The sequence below is a fragment of the Hyla sarda genome, unplaced genomic scaffold (assembly GCF_029499605.1).
Source record: "Hyla sarda isolate aHylSar1 unplaced genomic scaffold, aHylSar1.hap1 scaffold_969, whole genome shotgun sequence".
Lineage (NCBI taxonomy): Eukaryota > Metazoa > Chordata > Amphibia > Anura > Hylidae > Hyla > Hyla sarda.
Genome location: NW_026610999.1, coordinates 1 through 18,431, shown reverse-complemented (window position 1 = coordinate 18,431; position 18,431 = coordinate 1). Strand labels below are relative to the sequence as shown.

The following is an 18,431-nucleotide window of genomic DNA, read 5'->3' as shown; positions in this document are numbered from 1 at the left end:
TGCTGCACTGATGGGGTATGCATTAGACGAAAAAAAAGAAGAAAAAGAAGAATAATACGCCCAGAAAAGAGGCGAAAAGGAGAAAAACGTAAAAAAACGTGAAAAAAAAGTAAGAGGAAGAGAAGGGAAAAAAAGGTGGAAATGGGTTTAAAAGTGATTTCGGCGGAGAAATATATATATATATATATATATATATATATATGCGCACACACACACATAGATATAAACGTATTCTCCGTTGAGATATTGCAGCCGCTGCTGTGTCCAGGCCCAGGAGCCTTAGCACTGTGCTGTGATGTCACTCAATACCACTGACATCACTAGGTGTAAACAACATCTCTCCTTTGCTGTGTATGTGACTATGGAGCTGTTTGGTGATGTCGTCTATTACGGCCTTCATAGAAGCAACAGGAGATTGTTGCATCCATCTTGAACCCTCAGAACTACAGTGCTATGATGTCACTCACTTCCACAGGCCTTGCAGAGTGTAAACAACAACAACCCAGCTTTGTTGTGTATGTAACCAAAGGGATTTGTGATGTCACCTAGAACCTTCACAGCAGCGACAGCTTTATGAGGAGCATCAGCACTGCTCTGCCTGAGCAGAACCATCACCGCCATAGGTTGTCAAATAACCCGGATTTAACCCACACAGGTAAGTCCAATGGGGTGCAGGCATGTCCTCTATGCTTACAGCTTCCCGTGGGTGTTGGTTTGATACCGTTTGGGGACAGCCAAGGAGGCATCTGCAGGCAACAAAGGTAGGTGTGTGCTTGTGTGTGTGTTTCCTATGCAGATCCTAAGCCCAGTGTCACATGCAAGTAGGAGGAGTAAGAAGGGTTCCTGGCAAATCCGGGTTATGGATTGCATTTAAAAAGGCCCCGTGGGAGTGCAATGGGCCCCTGTCTTGCTGCTTAGCAATAATGGTATGGGTTTAGGTTCTGCTGTGTGTACTGGTGGTTGACTGCCCCCCAGCCCAGAGTGTGCATGGAAAATTGTCTGGCAGCCTCCCTGACAGCAAGCAGTGATAGTGCCCATGAAGGGGACCTTGTTGGGCCCGCCCCTTTCACGGTTATCGCTTCTCGGCCTTTTGGCTAAGATCAAGTGTAGTATCTGTTCTTATCAGTTTAATATCTGATACGTCCCCTATCTGGGGACCATATATTAAATGGATTTTTGAGAACGGGGGCCGATTTCGAAGCTTGCTTCCGTCGCCCTATGCATTGACCCGATATGGCAGTATCTTCGGGTACAGTGCACCACCCCCTTACAGGGTTAAAAAGAAAGATTCCTACTTTCATTGCTACCTGCTTGCTGGCTAGCCAGCTAGCCAGCCCTGTGGGCCTTGCTGCTGCTGCAGCCAAAAAACAAAAGGTGGTGCTGCTGCTGCTTCTGCTGCTTCTGCTTCTGCTTGTGTCTGGCCCCTGTTGGAGCGTCCAGGCACAGGACTTCTGCTGCTGCTGACTAAATGGCCTCCTTAATTGGATCATTTGAGTAGCCAGCACACCTGTGCAGGTAGGGCATGACATGATAGGCAGCTGCCTTGATAGCGGGTGGGTGCTGAATGTTCCTAATTGACAAAATAAGATTAATGCTTATGAAGAAATATAAAATCTCATCCCTTCCCCAATATCGCGCCACACCCCTACCCCTTAATTCCCTGGTTGAACGTGATGGACATATGTCTTTTTTCGACCGTACTAACTATGTAACTATGTAACATAACATGGGGGGGGGGGGGGGGGGGGGTCTCCTGGCTGTTCACACAGGTGTGTCATTGCTGTACATTGACCATGCATTGCTTCTGTGGTATTGCAAAGGCAAAGACAAATGCTTCCAGCCATCCATTGCACTAATGGATTGGTCATCAGCTGGCTGTCTATGTCCCGCATCAATATAGACCAAAGTACAGAGGGTTAGGCTATGCTATTGTGCACCTACCTGATGCATCAGAAGGTGCGAGGCCCTTGCTAAATTCTGTGCACAGACTTTGAGATCTATGCTTTAGACTGTATCTAAACCTGCTCCAACATGGACTGACATTCTGGCCTACTTTCAGCCGATGCGACTTGTCTGTCGCTGAACAGTCGCTTTTTATGTATTCAGCACCTATGTATAATGTTGTAAAAATGCTCTAGAAGCTAAAGTCGCAGAAATGTCACACATATTTGGCCTGCAACTTTCTGTGCGACAAATTCAGACAGGAAAAATCAGTATAAATCCTTAGAAAATTATCCCCCAGTGTCTCCATCTGCTGGCGGTATTGAATAAGCATTGCTGCACTGATGGGGTATGCATTAGACGAAAAAAAAGAAGAAAAAGAAGAATAATACGCCCAGAAAAGAGGCGAAAAGGAGAAAAACGTAAAAAAACGTGAAAAAAAAGTAAGAGGAAGAGAAGGGAAAAAAAGGTGGAAATGGGTTTAAAAGTGATTTCGGCGGAGAAATATATATATATATATATATATATATATATATATATATATATATATGCGCACACACACACATAGATATAAACGTATTCTCCGTTGAGATATTGCAGCCGCTGCTGTGTCCAGGCCCAGGAGCCTTAGCACTGTGCTGTGATGTCACTCAATACCACTGACATCACTAGGTGTAAACAACATCTCTCCTTTGCTGTGTATGTGACTATGGAGCTGTTTGGTGATGTCGTCTATTACGGCCTTCATAGAAGCAACAGGAGATTGTTGCATCCATCTTGAACCCTCAGAACTACAGTGCTATGATGTCACTCACTTCCACAGGCCTTGCAGAGTGTAAACAACAACAACCCAGCTTTGTTGTGTATGTAACCAAAGGGATTTGTGATGTCACCTAGAACCTTCACAGCAGCGACAGCTTTATGAGGAGCATCAGCACTGCTCTGCCTGAGCAGAACCATCACCGCCATAGGTTGTCAAATAACCCGGATTTAACCCACACAGGTAAGTCCAATGGGGTGCAGGCATGTCCTCTATGCTTACAGCTTCCCGTGGGTGTTGGTTTGATACCGTTTGGGGACAGCCAAGGAGGCATCTGCAGGCAACAAAGGTAGGTGTGTGCTTGTGTGTGTGTTTCCTATGCAGATCCTAAGCCCAGTGTCACATGCAAGTAGGAGGAGTAAGAAGGGTTCCTGGCAAATCCGGGTTATGGATTGCATTTAAAAAGGCCCCGTGGGAGTGCAATGGGCCCCTGTCTTGCTGCTTAGCAATAATGGTATGGGTTTAGGTTCTGCTGTGTGTACTGGTGGTTGACTGCCCCCCAGCCCAGAGTGTGCATGGAAAATTGTCTGGCAGCCTCCCTGACAGCAAGCAGTGATAGTGCCCATGAAGGGGACCTTGTTGGGCCCGCCCCTTTCACGGTTATCGCTTCTCGGCCTTTTGGCTAAGATCAAGTGTAGTATCTGTTCTTATCAGTTTAATATCTGATACGTCCCCTATCTGGGGACCATATATTAAATGGATTTTTGAGAACGGGGGCCGATTTCGAAGCTTGCTTCCGTCGCCCTATGCATTGACCCGATATGGCAGTATCTTCGGGTACAGTGCACCACCCCCTTACAGGGTTAAAAAGAAAGATTCCTACTTTCATTGCTACCTGCTTGCTGGCTAGCCAGCTAGCCAGCCCTGTGGGCCTTGCTGCTGCTGCAGCCAAAAAACAAAAGGTGGTGCTGCTGCTGCTTCTGCTGCTTCTGCTTCTGCTTGTGTCTGGCCCCTGTTGGAGCGTCCAGGCACAGGACTTCTGCTGCTGCTGACTAAATGGCCTCCTTAATTGGATCATTTGAGTAGCCAGCACACCTGTGCAGGTAGGGCATGACATGATAGGCAGCTGCCTTGATAGCGGGTGGGTGCTGAATGTTCCTAATTGACAAAATAAGATTAATGCTTATGAAGAAATATAAAATCTCATCCCTTCCCCAATATCGCGCCACACCCCTACCCCTTAATTCCCTGGTTGAACGTGATGGACATATGTCTTTTTTCGACCGTACTAACTATGTAACTATGTAACATAACATGGGGGGGGGGGGGGGTCTCCTGGCTGTTCACACAGGTGTGTCATTGCTGTACATTGACCATGCATTGCTTCTGTGGTATTGCAAAGGCAAAGACAAATGCTTCCAGCCATCCATTGCACTAATGGATTGGTCATCAGCTGGCTGTCTATGTCCCGCATCAATATAGACCAAAGTACAGAGGGTTAGGCTATGCTATTGTGCACCTACCTGATGCATCAGAAGGTGCGAGGCCCTTGCTAAATTCTGTGCACAGACTTTGAGATCTATGCTTTAGACTGTATCTAAACCTGCTCCAACATGGACTGACATTCTGGCCTACTTTCAGCCGATGCGACTTGTCTGTCGCTGAACAGTCGCTTTTTATGTATTCAGCACCTATGTATAATGTTGTAAAAATGCTCTAGAAGCTAAAGTCGCAGAAATGTCACACATATTTGGCCTGCAACTTTCTGTGCGACAAATTCAGACAGGAAAAATCAGTATAAATCCTTAGAAAATTATCCCCCAGTGTCTCCATCTGCTGGCGGTATTGAATAAGCATTGCTGCACTGATGGGGTATGCATTAGACGAAAAAAAAGAAGAAAAAGAAGAATAATACGCCCAGAAAAGAGGCGAAAAGGAGAAAAACGTAAAAAAACGTGAAAAAAAAGTAAGAGGAAGAGAAGGGAAAAAAAGGTGGAAATGGGTTTAAAAGTGATTTCGGCGGAGTATATATATATATATATATATATATATATATATATATATATATATATATATGCGCACACACACACATAGATATAAACGTATTCTCCGTTGAGATATTGCAGCCGCTGCTGTGTCCAGGCCCAGGAGCCTTAGCACTGTGCTGTGATGTCACTCAATACCACTGACATCACTAGGTGTAAACAACATCTCTCCTTTGCTGTGTATGTGACTATGGAGCTGTTTGGTGATGTCGTCTATTACGGCCTTCATAGAAGCAACAGGAGATTGTTGCATCCATCTTGAACCCTCAGAACTACAGTGCTATGATGTCACTCACTTCCACAGGCCTTGCAGAGTGTAAACAACAACAACCCAGCTTTGTTGTGTATGTAACCAAAGGGATTTGTGATGTCACCTAGAACCTTCACAGCAGCGACAGCTTTATGAGGAGCATCAGCACTGCTCTGCCTGAGCAGAACCATCACCGCCATAGGTTGTCAAATAACCCGGATTTAACCCACACAGGTAAGTCCAATGGGGTGCAGGCATGTCCTCTATGCTTACAGCTTCCCGTGGGTGTTGGTTTGATACCGTTTGGGGACAGCCAAGGAGGCATCTGCAGGCAACAAAGGTAGGTGTGTGCTTGTGTGTGTGTTTCCTATGCAGATCCTAAGCCCAGTGTCACATGCAAGTAGGAGGAGTAAGAAGGGTTCCTGGCAAATCCGGGTTATGGATTGCATTTAAAAAGGCCCCGTGGGAGTGCAATGGGCCCCTGTCTTGCTGCTTAGCAATAATGGTATGGGTTTAGGTTCTGCTGTGTGTACTGGTGGTTGACTGCCCCCCAGCCCAGAGTGTGCATGGAAAATTGTCTGGCAGCCTCCCTGACAGCAAGCAGTGATAGTGCCCATGAAGGGGACCTTGTTGGGCCCGCCCCTTTCACGGTTATCGCTTCTCGGCCTTTTGGCTAAGATCAAGTGTAGTATCTGTTCTTATCAGTTTAATATCTGATACGTCCCCTATCTGGGGACCATATATTAAATGGATTTTTGAGAACGGGGGCCGATTTCGAAGCTTGCTTCCGTCGCCCTATGCATTGACCCGATATGGCAGTATCTTCGGGTACAGTGCACCACCCCCTTACAGGGTTAAAAAGAAAGATTCCTACTTTCATTGCTACCTGCTTGCTGGCTAGCCAGCTAGCCAGCCCTGTGGGCCTTGCTGCTGCTGCAGCCAAAAAACAAAAGGTGGTGCTGCTGCTGCTTCTGCTGCTTCTGCTTCTGCTTGTGTCTGGCCCCTGTTGGAGCGTCCAGGCACAGGACTTCTGCTGCTGCTGACTAAATGGCCTCCTTAATTGGATCATTTGAGTAGCCAGCACACCTGTGCAGGTAGGGCATGACATGATAGGCAGCTGCCTTGATAGCGGGTGGGTGCTGAATGTTCCTAATTGACAAAATAAGATTAATGCTTATGAAGAAATATAAAATCTCATCCCTTCCCCAATATCGCGCCACACCCCTACCCCTTAATTCCCTGGTTGAACGTGATGGACATATGTCTTTTTTCGACCGTACTAACTATGTAACTATGTAACATAACATGGGGGGGGGGGGGGGGTCTCCTGGCTGTTCACACAGGTGTGTCATTGCTGTACATTGACCATGCATTGCTTCTGTGGTATTGCAAAGGCAAAGACAAATGCTTCCAGCCATCCATTGCACTAATGGATTGGTCATCAGCTGGCTGTCTATGTCCCGCATCAATATAGACCAAAGTACAGAGGGTTAGGCTATGCTATTGTGCACCTACCTGATGCATCAGAAGGTGCGAGGCCCTTGCTAAATTCTGTGCACAGACTTTGAGATCTATGCTTTAGACTGTATCTAAACCTGCTCCAACATGGACTGACATTCTGGCCTACTTTCAGCCGATGCGACTTGTCTGTCGCTGAACAGTCGCTTTTTATGTATTCAGCACCTATGTATAATGTTGTAAAAATGCTCTAGAAGCTAAAGTCGCAGAAATGTCACACATATTTGGCCTGCAACTTTCTGTGCGACAAATTCAGACAGGAAAAATCAGTATAAATCCTTAGAAAATTATCCCCCAGTGTCTCCATCTGCTGGCGGTATTGAATAAGCATTGCTGCACTGATGGGGTATGCATTAGACGAAAAAAAAGAAGAAAAAGAAGAATAATACGCCCAGAAAAGAGGCGAAAAGGAGAAAAACGTAAAAAAACGTGAAAAAAAAGTAAGAGGAAGAGAAGGGAAAAAAAGGTGGAAATGGGTTTAAAAGTGATTTCGGCGGAGAAATATATATATATATATATATATATATATATATATATATATATATATGCGCACACACACACATAGATATAAACGTATTCTCCGTTGAGATATTGCAGCCGCTGCTGTGTCCAGGCCCAGGAGCCTTAGCACTGTGCTGTGATGTCACTCAATACCACTGACATCACTAGGTGTAAACAACATCTCTCCTTTGCTGTGTATGTGACTATGGAGCTGTTTGGTGATGTCGTCTATTACGGCCTTCATAGAAGCAACAGGAGATTGTTGCATCCATCTTGAACCCTCAGAACTACAGTGCTATGATGTCACTCACTTCCACAGGCCTTGCAGAGTGTAAACAACAACAACCCAGCTTTGTTGTGTATGTAACCAAAGGGATTTGTGATGTCACCTAGAACCTTCACAGCAGCGACAGCTTTATGAGGAGCATCAGCACTGCTCTGCCTGAGCAGAACCATCACCGCCATAGGTTGTCAAATAACCCGGATTTAACCCACACAGGTAAGTCCAATGGGGTGCAGGCATGTCCTCTATGCTTACAGCTTCCCGTGGGTGTTGGTTTGATACCGTTTGGGGACAGCCAAGGAGGCATCTGCAGGCAACAAAGGTAGGTGTGTGCTTGTGTGTGTGTTTCCTATGCAGATCCTAAGCCCAGTGTCACATGCAAGTAGGAGGAGTAAGAAGGGTTCCTGGCAAATCCGGGTTATGGATTGCATTTAAAAAGGCCCCGTGGGAGTGCAATGGGCCCCTGTCTTGCTGCTTAGCAATAATGGTATGGGTTTAGGTTCTGCTGTGTGTACTGGTGGTTGACTGCCCCCCAGCCCAGAGTGTGCATGGAAAATTGTCTGGCAGCCTCCCTGACAGCAAGCAGTGATAGTGCCCATGAAGGGGACCTTGTTGGGCCCGCCCCTTTCACGGTTATCGCTTCTCGGCCTTTTGGCTAAGATCAAGTGTAGTATCTGTTCTTATCAGTTTAATATCTGATACGTCCCCTATCTGGGGACCATATATTAAATGGATTTTTGAGAACGGGGGCCGATTTCGAAGCTTGCTTCCGTCGCCCTATGCATTGACCCGATATGGCAGTATCTTCGGGTACAGTGCACCACCCCCTTACAGGGTTAAAAAGAAAGATTCCTACTTTCATTGCTACCTGCTTGCTGGCTAGCCAGCTAGCCAGCCCTGTGGGCCTTGCTGCTGCTGCTGCTTCTGCTGCTTCTGCTTCTGCTTGTGTCTGGCCCCTGTTGGAGCGTCCAGGCACAGGACTTCTGCTGCTGCTGACTAAATGGCCTCCTTAATTGGATCATTTGAGTAGCCAGCACACCTGTGCAGGTAGGGCATGACATGATAGGCAGCTGCCTTGATAGCGGGTGGGTGCTGAATGTTCCTAATTGACAAAATAAGATTAATGCTTATGAAGAAATATAAAATCTCATCCCTTCCCCAATATCGCGCCACACCCCTACCCCTTAATTCCCTGGTTGAACGTGATGGACATATGTCTTTTTTCGACCGTACTAACTATGTAACTATGTAACATAACATGGGGGGGGGGGGGGGGGGGGGGGGTCTCCTGGCTGTTCACACAGGTGTGTCATTGCTGTACATTGACCATGCATTGCTTCTGTGGTATTGCAAAGGCAAAGACAAATGCTTCCAGCCATCCATTGCACTAATGGATTGGTCATCAGCTGGCTGTCTATGTCCCGCATCAATATAGACCAAAGTACAGAGGGTTAGGCTATGCTATTGTGCACCTACCTGATGCATCAGAAGGTGCGAGGCCCTTGCTAAATTCTGTGCACAGACTTTGAGATCTATGCTTTAGACTGTATCTAAACCTGCTCCAACATGGACTGACATTCTGGCCTACTTTCAGCCGATGCGACTTGTCTGTCGCTGAACAGTCGCTTTTTATGTATTCAGCACCTATGTATAATGTTGTAAAAATGCTCTAGAAGCTAAAGTCGCAGAAATGTCACACATATTTGGCCTGCAACTTTCTGTGCGACAAATTCAGACAGGAAAAATCAGTATAAATCCTTAGAAAATTATCCCCCAGTGTCTCCATCTGCTGGCGGTATTGAATAAGCATTGCTGCACTGATGGGGTATGCATTAGACGAAAAAAAAGAAGAAAAAGAAGAATAATACGCCCAGAAAAGAGGCGAAAAGGAGAAAAACGTAAAAAAACGTGAAAAAAAAGTAAGAGGAAGAGAAGGGAAAAAAAGGTGGAAATGGGTTTAAAAGTGATTTCGGCGGAGAAATATATATATATATATATATATATATATATATATATATATATATATGCGCACACACACACATAGATATAAACGTATTCTCCGTTGAGATGTTGCAGCCGCTGCTGTGTCCAGGCCCAGGAGCCTTAGCACTGTGCTGTGATGTCACTCAATACCACTGACATCACTAGGTGTAAACAACATCTCTCCTTTGCTGTGTATGTGACTATGGAGCTGTTTGGTGATGTCGTCTATTACGGCCTTCATAGAAGCAACAGGAGATTGTTGCATCCATCTTGAACCCTCAGAACTACAGTGCTATGATGTCACTCACTTCCACAGGCCTTGCAGAGTGTAAACAACAACAACCCAGCTTTGTTGTGTATGTAACCAAAGGGATTTGTGATGTCACCTAGAACCTTCACAGCAGCGACAGCTTTATGAGGAGCATCAGCACTGCTCTGCCTGAGCAGAACCATCACCGCCATAGGTTGTCAAATAACCCGGATTTAACCCACACAGGTAAGTCCAATGGGGTGCAGGCATGTCCTCTATGCTTACAGCTTCCCGTGGGTGTTGGTTTGATACCGTTTGGGGACAGCCAAGGAGGCATCTGCAGGCAACAAAGGTAGGTGTGTGCTTGTGTGTGTGTTTCCTATGCAGATCCTAAGCCCAGTGTCACATGCAAGTAGGAGGAGTAAGAAGGGTTCCTGGCAAATCCGGGTTATGGATTGCATTTAAAAAGGCCCCGTGGGAGTGCAATGGGCCCCTGTCTTGCTGCTTAGCAATAATGGTATGGGTTTAGGTTCTGCTGTGTGTACTGGTGGTTGACTGCCCCCCAGCCCAGAGTGTGCATGGAAAATTGTCTGGCAGCCTCCCTGACAGCAAGCAGTGATAGTGCCCATGAAGGGGACCTTGTTGGGACCGCCCCTTTCACGGTTATCGCTTCTCGGCCTTTTGGCTAAGATCAAGTGTAGTATCTGTTCTTATCAGTTTAATATCTGATACGTCCCCTATCTGGGGACCATATATTAAATGGATTTTTGAGAACGGGGGCCGATTTCGAAGCTTGCTTCCGTCGCCCTATGCATTGACCCGATATGGCAGTATCTTCGGGTACAGTGCACCACCCCCTTACAGGGTTAAAAAGAAAGATTCCTACTTTCATTGCTACCTGCTTGCTGGCTAGCCAGCTAGCCAGCCCTGTGGGCCTTGCTGCTGCTGCAGCCAAAAAACAAAAGGTGGTGCTGCTGCTGCTTCTGCTGCTTCTGCTTCTGCTTGTGTCTGGCCCCTGTTGGAGCGTCCAGGCACAGGACTTCTGCTGCTGCTGACTAAATGGCCTCCTTAATTGGATCATTTGAGTAGCCAGCACACCTGTGCAGGTAGGGCATGACATGATAGGCAGCTGCCTTGATAGCGGGTGGGTGCTGAATGTTCCTAATTGACAAAATAAGATTAATGCTTATGAAGAAATATAAAATCTCATCCCTTCCCCAATATCGCGCCACACCCCTACCCCTTAATTCCCTGGTTGAACGTGATGGACATATGTCTTTTTTCGACCGTACTAACTATGTAACTATGTAACATAACATGGGGGGGGGGGGGGGGGGTCTCCTGGCTGTTCACACAGGTGTGTCATTGCTGTACATTGACCATGCATTGCTTCTGTGGTATTGCAAAGGCAAAGACAAATGCTTCCAGCCATCCATTGCACTAATGGATTGGTCATCAGCTGGCTGTCTATGTCCCGCATCAATATAGACCAAAGTACAGAGGGTTAGGCTATGCTATTGTGCACCTACCTGATGCATCAGAAGGTGCGAGGCCCTTGCTAAATTCTGTGCACAGACTTTGAGATCTATGCTTTAGACTGTATCTAAACCTGCTCCAACATGGACTGACATTCTGGCCTACTTTCAGCCGATGCGACTTGTCTGTCGCTGAACAGTCGCTTTTTATGTATTCAGCACCTATGTATAATGTTGTAAAAATGCTCTAGAAGCTAAAGTCGCAGAAATGTCACACATATTTGGCCTGCAACTTTCTGTGCGACAAATTCAGACAGGAAAAATCAGTATAAATCCTTAGAAAATTATCCCCCAGTGTCTCCATCTGCTGGCGGTATTGAATAAGCATTGCTGCACTGATGGGGTATGCATTAGACGAAAAAAAAGAAGAAAAAGAAGAATAATACGCCCAGAAAAGAGGCGAAAAGGAGAAAAACGTAAAAAAACGTGAAAAAAAAGTAAGAGGAAGAGAAGGGAAAAAAAGGTGGAAATGGGTTTAAAAGTGATTTCGGCGGAGATATATATATATATATATATATATATATATATATATATATATATGCGCACACACACACATAGATATAAACGTATTCTCCGTTGAGATATTGCAGCCGCTGCTGTGTCCAGGCCCAGGAGCCTTAGCACTGTGCTGTGATGTCACTCAATACCACTGACATCACTAGGTGTAAACAACATCTCTCCTTTGCTGTGTATGTGACTATGGAGCTGTTTGGTGATGTCGTCTATTACGGCCTTCATAGAAGCAACAGGAGATTGTTGCATCCATCTTGAACCCTCAGAACTACAGTGCTATGATGTCACTCACTTCCACAGGCCTTGCAGAGTGTAAACAACAACAACCCAGCTTTGTTGTGTATGTAACCAAAGGGATTTGTGATGTCACCTAGAACCTTCACAGCAGCGACAGCTTTATGAGGAGCATCAGCACTGCTCTGCCTGAGCAGAACCATCACCGCCATAGGTTGTCAAATAACCCGGATTTAACCCACACAGGTAAGTCCAATGGGGTGCAGGCATGTCCTCTATGCTTACAGCTTCCCGTGGGTGTTGGTTTGATACCGTTTGGGGACAGCCAAGGAGGCATCTGCAGGCAACAAAGGTAGGTGTGTGCTTGTGTGTGTGTTTCCTATGCAGATCCTAAGCCCAGTGTCACATGCAAGTAGGAGGAGTAAGAAGGGTTCCTGGCAAATCCGGGTTATGGATTGCATTTAAAAAGGCCCCGTGGGAGTGCAATGGGCCCCTGTCTTGCTGCTTAGCAATAATGGTATGGGTTTAGGTTCTGCTGTGTGTACTGGTGGTTGACTGCCCCCCAGCCCAGAGTGTGCATGGAAAATTGTCTGGCAGCCTCCCTGACAGCAAGCAGTGATAGTGCCCATGAAGGGGACCTTGTTGGGCCCGCCCCTTTCACGGTTATCGCTTCTCGGCCTTTTGGCTAGATCAAGTGTCTGGTCAGGAGGATCCTGGGAGTTTGTCCTACCTTTTTCAAGGGGGGCTGCTACGAGGAACCGAAAAGGCGATCGACAAGATGGGTGTTCGCATCCGTTACCTTACATCCGGTGAAACGCGGATTCGTTTTTCCTTTCGCTTTGATGTTGATGAAGACAAGCAAGAACTCGTCCAACTTTCTTATTTTGTGAAAGAAACTCTCTACAAGCTTCTTGGGGTGAAGAAAGAGAACATCGTCTGTCTCAGAGATCCTCGGAAGGGCAGCTTCATCTTAACTCTGGACTCTGCTTATGCATGCCAGAATCTTTTTGAGAAGCTGAAAAGCAATCAAGACCTTGCTGAGCTTGATGGGATCACGGTCACAGTGTTGTATACTGGAGGTGATATTCCTCTAGTTGTGTGTATGCACAATCCCTTTGTGACTGTGTCCCATATTGAGCTCTTTTTGGGGAAATACTGCAGTTCTGTTAAGTATTCCCATAAGGTGATGAATTCAGAAGACCTATGGACGGGGAAACATAAGTTTTTTGTGAAAATGAAGGAGGATGCTACTGGCATTGGAGGGTTGTGTCATCCACCCTCCAACTTTTCTATCGGTCGGGATAAGGGCTATTTGTTTTATCCCGAGATGCCTACTTTTTGTAGGAAATGTAAGAAATTCGGACATACTATGGAAGTTTGCACGGACACTACAGTTCGCTGTGGTCGGTGCAATCAAGAAGGCCATGTTTCTAAGGACTGTGCTAAAATTGTCTGCAACATTTGTGGTGAAGAAGGCCATGCCTTTAAAGATTGCAGTCTCCGTTCCAGTGTAGCTAGATCGTGGGCTGACCGTGTAGCGGGGAGAGTGGGTGTAGTGCAAGCTGAAGTACCACCTGCGAAAGCACCCCAGCGGTCTGAGGCGCCTTCAGAAAAGCCGGCTGTAACTTCTGATGTCGTGGCGGAGCTTATGGACCTTTCTGCTGCTGTGCCTGAGACAGAGGGGAGACCTTCTGTGGAGGGTTCTGGTGGTGGAGGGTCACTAGTGAGCAGTGAAGCCATGGAGGTTGGCGTGAAGGAGATCAAGCGGAAGAAGGAACTCGGAGATGAGCCACAACTTGGCATTAAACGGCCTGTCAAAAAAAGCTCAGACGAATGTGAGGACAGTCAACATGCATGGAGGCCTTCTATAAGATCAGCGTCCGATCCAAAAAATATCAAAGAGTTCGAAAGCCCGGAGTCACCTGTGGGTTTCATATCGGACTCAAACTCCAGTAGCGAATAGCTTCCTTAAAGTGCTCCTCTCTTAATGTGAGAGGTCTAAAGAGCCCTACGAGAAGGGCTGCTTTGTTTAGTTTTTTAGAGACCTTGGACTGTTCTCTGTTCTTTTTACAAGAATGTGGAATTGAACATAGTCCAAATTATGAGGACCTTTGTCGTGGCTGGACTTTGGGACCATCGGTCTGGTCAGGTGACAATCTGAACAGATCTTCAGGTGTTGGGATCTTGTTTAGAGGTTCAGATGTACAAGTTTTGTCCTTCTTAGAAATTATACCTGGTAGAGCGCTATTAGTTAATATTAAGTACAATGGCTCGGAGATTAAGCTTTTTAACATCTATGCTTCTCCTGAAAAAAATGAGAGAGCCGACTTGATTAATGATATTCAGGCTTTTATCCCAGGTTCAACACCTATTTTAATGGCTGGAGATTTTAATTGTTGTATGAGTGGTGATCATCGTGAGAGTGGAAGTGTGCATGTCAGAGTGGATAAAACAGAGAAACAGATTAAGAGTATGACTGAGGATTTTAACTTTACCGATGTCTGGAGGAGAAAATACCCAGACGACCCTGGTTACACATGGGAAAATAATGTCTGCAAATCCAGGATTGATTTTATTTTTTTATCGGAAAGTTTTAATCTAGTTGATGTTTCTCTTTTATCGAATATTTTCTCTGATCATAAGTTATTATATGCACATGTCACTTTACCTGGCCTAGAGAAAGGCAGAGGCGTTTGGAAGCTCAACACTACTTTATTAGAGGACATGAAAACAAAAAATGATTTTATTGCTGATTATAACAAATGGAGATTGCGTCAATCCCAATATAAAAATATTTTGGATTGGTGGGAGGATGTTAAAAAGTGGACTAAACTGTTTTTTATCCGTGTGGGCATCCAAAAGGCTAAGGAGAAAAAGTTATGGTTTAAAATGTTAAACACTAAAATCCAAACATATTATAAACTAAAGCAAGCCGGGCTTGAGATGGATGATGTTATTGCTCAGACAAAAAATGAAATAAAAAATGCCATTAGTCAAAAAGGAAAAGAAATGATTTTTAACAGCAAGGTGCAATGTCTGGAGAATGATGAAAAGTGTTCGAGATTCTTTTTTAAGAAGGTGGTGGGAAAGAAAGAAATGATATCTGTAATAGAAGGGAAGATAACTAATGAAGAGATGTTGCGAGAAGCACAAGTATTTTATCAGGAGCTTTTTAATAAAAAAGATATTGATATTTCCTTTACTAATGATGTTTTAGATACCTTGGATTCAAAACTTGACAAAACTGACCAAGAGAGCCTTTGTGATGAAATCTTTTTACCTGAACTTTTAAGCACTTTTAAGAGTTTTTTAAATGGTAAAACACCTGGTTCGGATGGGTTGCCAGTTGAATTTTATCTGTGTTTTTGGTCCATTTTAAAAGATGATCTTTTAGGTATTTTTAACTGTGCTTTTAAATCTGAGATTTTACCTGCGTCCTGGAGAGATGGTGTTGTTACTCTGATTTTTAAAAAAGGAGACATCTCTAAATTAGAAAATTGGAGGCCTATTACCCTGCTAAATACAGACTATAAGGTTTTAGCAAAAATTTTAGCAAATAGGCTCAAGCAGGTAATTGCTAAGGTTATACACAGTGACCAAGTATGCGGAGTACCTGGAAGGAAAATAAGTGATCATCTAAACCTTGTAAAAGATGTTTTATGGTATCAGAAACAATGTGATCAGAAATTGGCAATTTTATCCTTGGATTTTCAAAAGGCTTATGACCGTGTTTCTCATGATTTTTTATGGTTGGTTTTAAAGAAAATGAATTTTCCTGATTTTATTGTTGGAAAAATTGCACTTTTATATAAAAACTGTTTTAGTCGTATTTTAATTAACGGTTTTTTATCCCAAGAGGTATGTTTACAGTCTGGGGTGAAACAGGGGTGCCCCCTATCACCCATTCTTTTCATATGTGCAATAGAACCTCTGTTGAATGTTTTGAGAAAAGATAAGCTCATTAGAGGAGTGCCAATCCCTGGAAGTGGAGGACAGAGCGTAAAGACGATAGCATATATGGATGATGTTAATATTCTATGTTCAGATGAACCATCCCTGAAACGTGCTATCAGACAGACAGAATTTTTTTGTGAGGGCTCTGGCTTCAAATTAAATAAAAATAAATGTGATTGCTTTGCAATAGGGAATTGGGGCAATACGGAGGTGAATGTGCAATATGATAAAATCAAAATCTTGGGTGTCATCTTTGACAATGAAAATAATGGAGAGGAAAGCTGGTCCATCGTCAAAGAGAAAGTGCAAAGGAAAATAAGTTTTTGGAAAATGAGGAAATTAACAATAGAAGGAAAAGTACTGATAATGAAAGCTTTGTTGCTACCTATCATGCTATATTTAAGCTTGGTTTTCCCACCGAGTGAACGCACCTTAAAGTTTTTAAACAAGATTTGCTTTCATTTTTTATGGGGGTCTAAAATGGATAAACTCAGGAGAGATGTAATGATGAAGACAAAGAAATTGGGGGGTAAGGATGTGCCTGATTTAAAAAGGTTTTTATATATTCACTTTTTTTCTATGTGTTTTAATGGCTTGCAAAGAAACTGTTATTGGTCTTATTTTTTAAAATATGCTGCAGGTCACATTTTTAGAAAAAGAAAGTGGATAACCTTACCTTTAACGTCCCCAATCTTATTTATTCCCCCAGCGCACTATGTGGTTTTAGAAAAGATTATTTGTATTTATGGCATTGCTAATTTTAGTCAAGAAATTTGTAGTAATGCACGAAAATTAGTTCCTGAAATCAGGAAGATAGAACAGATTTGCTTAATATCTAATTATTCCACTGAGAAATCTCTAAGAGTTTGGAGGATGGTGAATATGGGATTCTTATCTAATGACTTAAAAGATCTGGCCTGGCAGATAGCACATCAATGTTTGCCTACCAGAGAATTCCAACACAGAAGAGGATTGTGTCGTAGTGCAAAGTGCCCGAGAATGGGGTGTCCTAGTGAGGAAACAGTTTTACACCTTTTTTGGAACTGTTTTTACGCCCAAGAGATATGGCATTTGATAGGACCCTTACTAAAATTCATTTCTGATCTTAATTTTTTAAATCATGAAGTTATTTTATATGGATTTTATAATGTTTTATCTGTGGAGAAGTCTCGGGTTTTGTGGATTAGTATAAATTGTATTAAAATTGCACTATGGAAGACGAGGAATATTCTTCTTTTTAAAAGAGACACTATTACCTCTAAAGATTGTGTTCGCCTAGCTCTTAGTGAGATGTATGTTTTCTATTTATTGGATAAAAAAAGATTAGGTCACAAAGTGGCTAAAAGTCTTTGGAATCTACATCTGTGGAATATGCTTTTAGCAGACTAAGTGTAATCTGGACTGCGTAAGGTCTTTTAGTCTAAGAATATTATATCTAAAAGTAAAAAATCTGTTCTTATCAGTTTAATATCTGATACGTCCCCTATCTGGGGACCATATATTAAATGGATTTTTGAGAACGGGGGCCGATTTCGAAGCTTGCTTCCGTCGCCCTATGCATTGACCCGATATGGCAGTATCTTCGGGTACAGTGCACCACCCCCTTACAGGGTTAAAAAGAAAGATTCCTACTTTCATTGCTACCTGCTTGCTGGCTAGCCAGCTAGCCAGCCCTGTGGGCCTTGCTGCTGCTGCAGCCAAAAAACAAAAGGTGGTGCTGCTGCTGCTTCTGCTGCTTCTGCTTCTGCTTGTGTCTGGCCCCTGTTGGAGCGTCCAGGCACAGGACTTCTGCTGCTGCTGACTAAATGGCCTCCTTAATTGGATCATTTGAGTAGCCAGCACACCTGTGCAGGTAGGGCATGACATGATAGGCAGCTGCCTTGATAGCGGGTGGGTGCTGAATGTTCCTAATTGACAAAATAAGATTAATGCTTATGAAGAAATATAAAATCTCATCCCTTCCCCAATATCGCGCCACACCCCTACCCCTTAATTCCCTGGTTGAACGTGATGGACATATGTCTTTTTTCGACCGTACTAACTATGTAACTATGTAACATAACATGGGGGGGGGGGTCTCCTGGCTGTTCACACAGGTGTGTCATTGCTGTACATTGACCATGCATTGCTTCTGTGGTATTGCAAAGGCAAAGACAAATGCTTCCAGCCATCCATTGCACTAATGGATTGGTCATCAGCTGGCTGTCTATGTCCCGCATCAATATAGACCAAAGTACAGAGGGTTAGGCTATGCTATTGTGCACCTACCTGATGCATCAGAAGGTGCGAGGCCCTTGCTAAATTCTGTGCACAGACTTTGAGATCTATGCTTTAGACTGTATCTAAACCTGCTCCAACATGGACTGACATTCTGGCCTACTTTCAGCCGATGCGACTTGTCTGTCGCTGAACAGTCGCTTTTTATGTATTCAGCACCTATGTATAATGTTGTAAAAATGCTCTAGAAGCTAAAGTCGCAGAAATGTCACACATATTTGGCCTGCAACTTTCTGTGCGACAAATTCAGACAGGAAAAATCAGTATAAATCCTTAGAAAATTATCCCCCAGTGTCTCCATCTGCTGGCGGTATTGAATAAGCATTGCTGCACTGATGGGGTATGCATTAGACGAAAAAAAAGAAGAAAAAGAAGAATAATACGCCC

The 18,431-nt window shown here is 44.2% G+C and overlaps 5 non-coding genes and 1 pseudogene across 5 annotated transcripts; all 6 read left to right on the top strand.

Moving 5' to 3' along the window:
• The first annotated feature begins 1,074 nt into the window (after positions 1–1,074).
• Positions 1,075–1,265, top strand: LOC130351311 (U2 spliceosomal RNA). The gene has a single exon (XR_008888043.1). It is a non-coding gene; the product is annotated as a U2 spliceosomal RNA (small nuclear RNA).
• A 2,098-nt stretch (positions 1,266–3,363) lies between these two features.
• LOC130351359 (U2 spliceosomal RNA) lies at positions 3,364–3,554 on the top strand. The gene has a single exon (XR_008888085.1). It is a non-coding gene; the product is annotated as a U2 spliceosomal RNA (small nuclear RNA).
• A 2,095-nt stretch (positions 3,555–5,649) lies between these two features.
• LOC130351346 (U2 spliceosomal RNA) lies at positions 5,650–5,840 on the top strand. Its single transcript, XR_008888075.1, has one exon. It is a non-coding gene; the product is annotated as a U2 spliceosomal RNA (small nuclear RNA).
• Positions 5,841–7,933: 2,093 nt separating this feature from the next.
• LOC130351334 (U2 spliceosomal RNA) lies at positions 7,934–8,124 on the top strand. Its single transcript, XR_008888064.1, has one exon. It is a non-coding gene; the product is annotated as a U2 spliceosomal RNA (small nuclear RNA).
• Positions 8,125–10,196: 2,072 nt separating this feature from the next.
• Positions 10,197–10,387, top strand: LOC130351322 (U2 spliceosomal RNA). Its single transcript, XR_008888053.1, has one exon. It is a non-coding gene; the product is annotated as a U2 spliceosomal RNA (small nuclear RNA).
• Positions 10,388–17,193: 6,806 nt separating this feature from the next.
• LOC130351360 (U2 spliceosomal RNA) lies at positions 17,194–17,369 on the top strand (annotated as a pseudogene).
• The last annotated feature ends 1,062 nt before the right edge of the window (positions 17,370–18,431 follow it).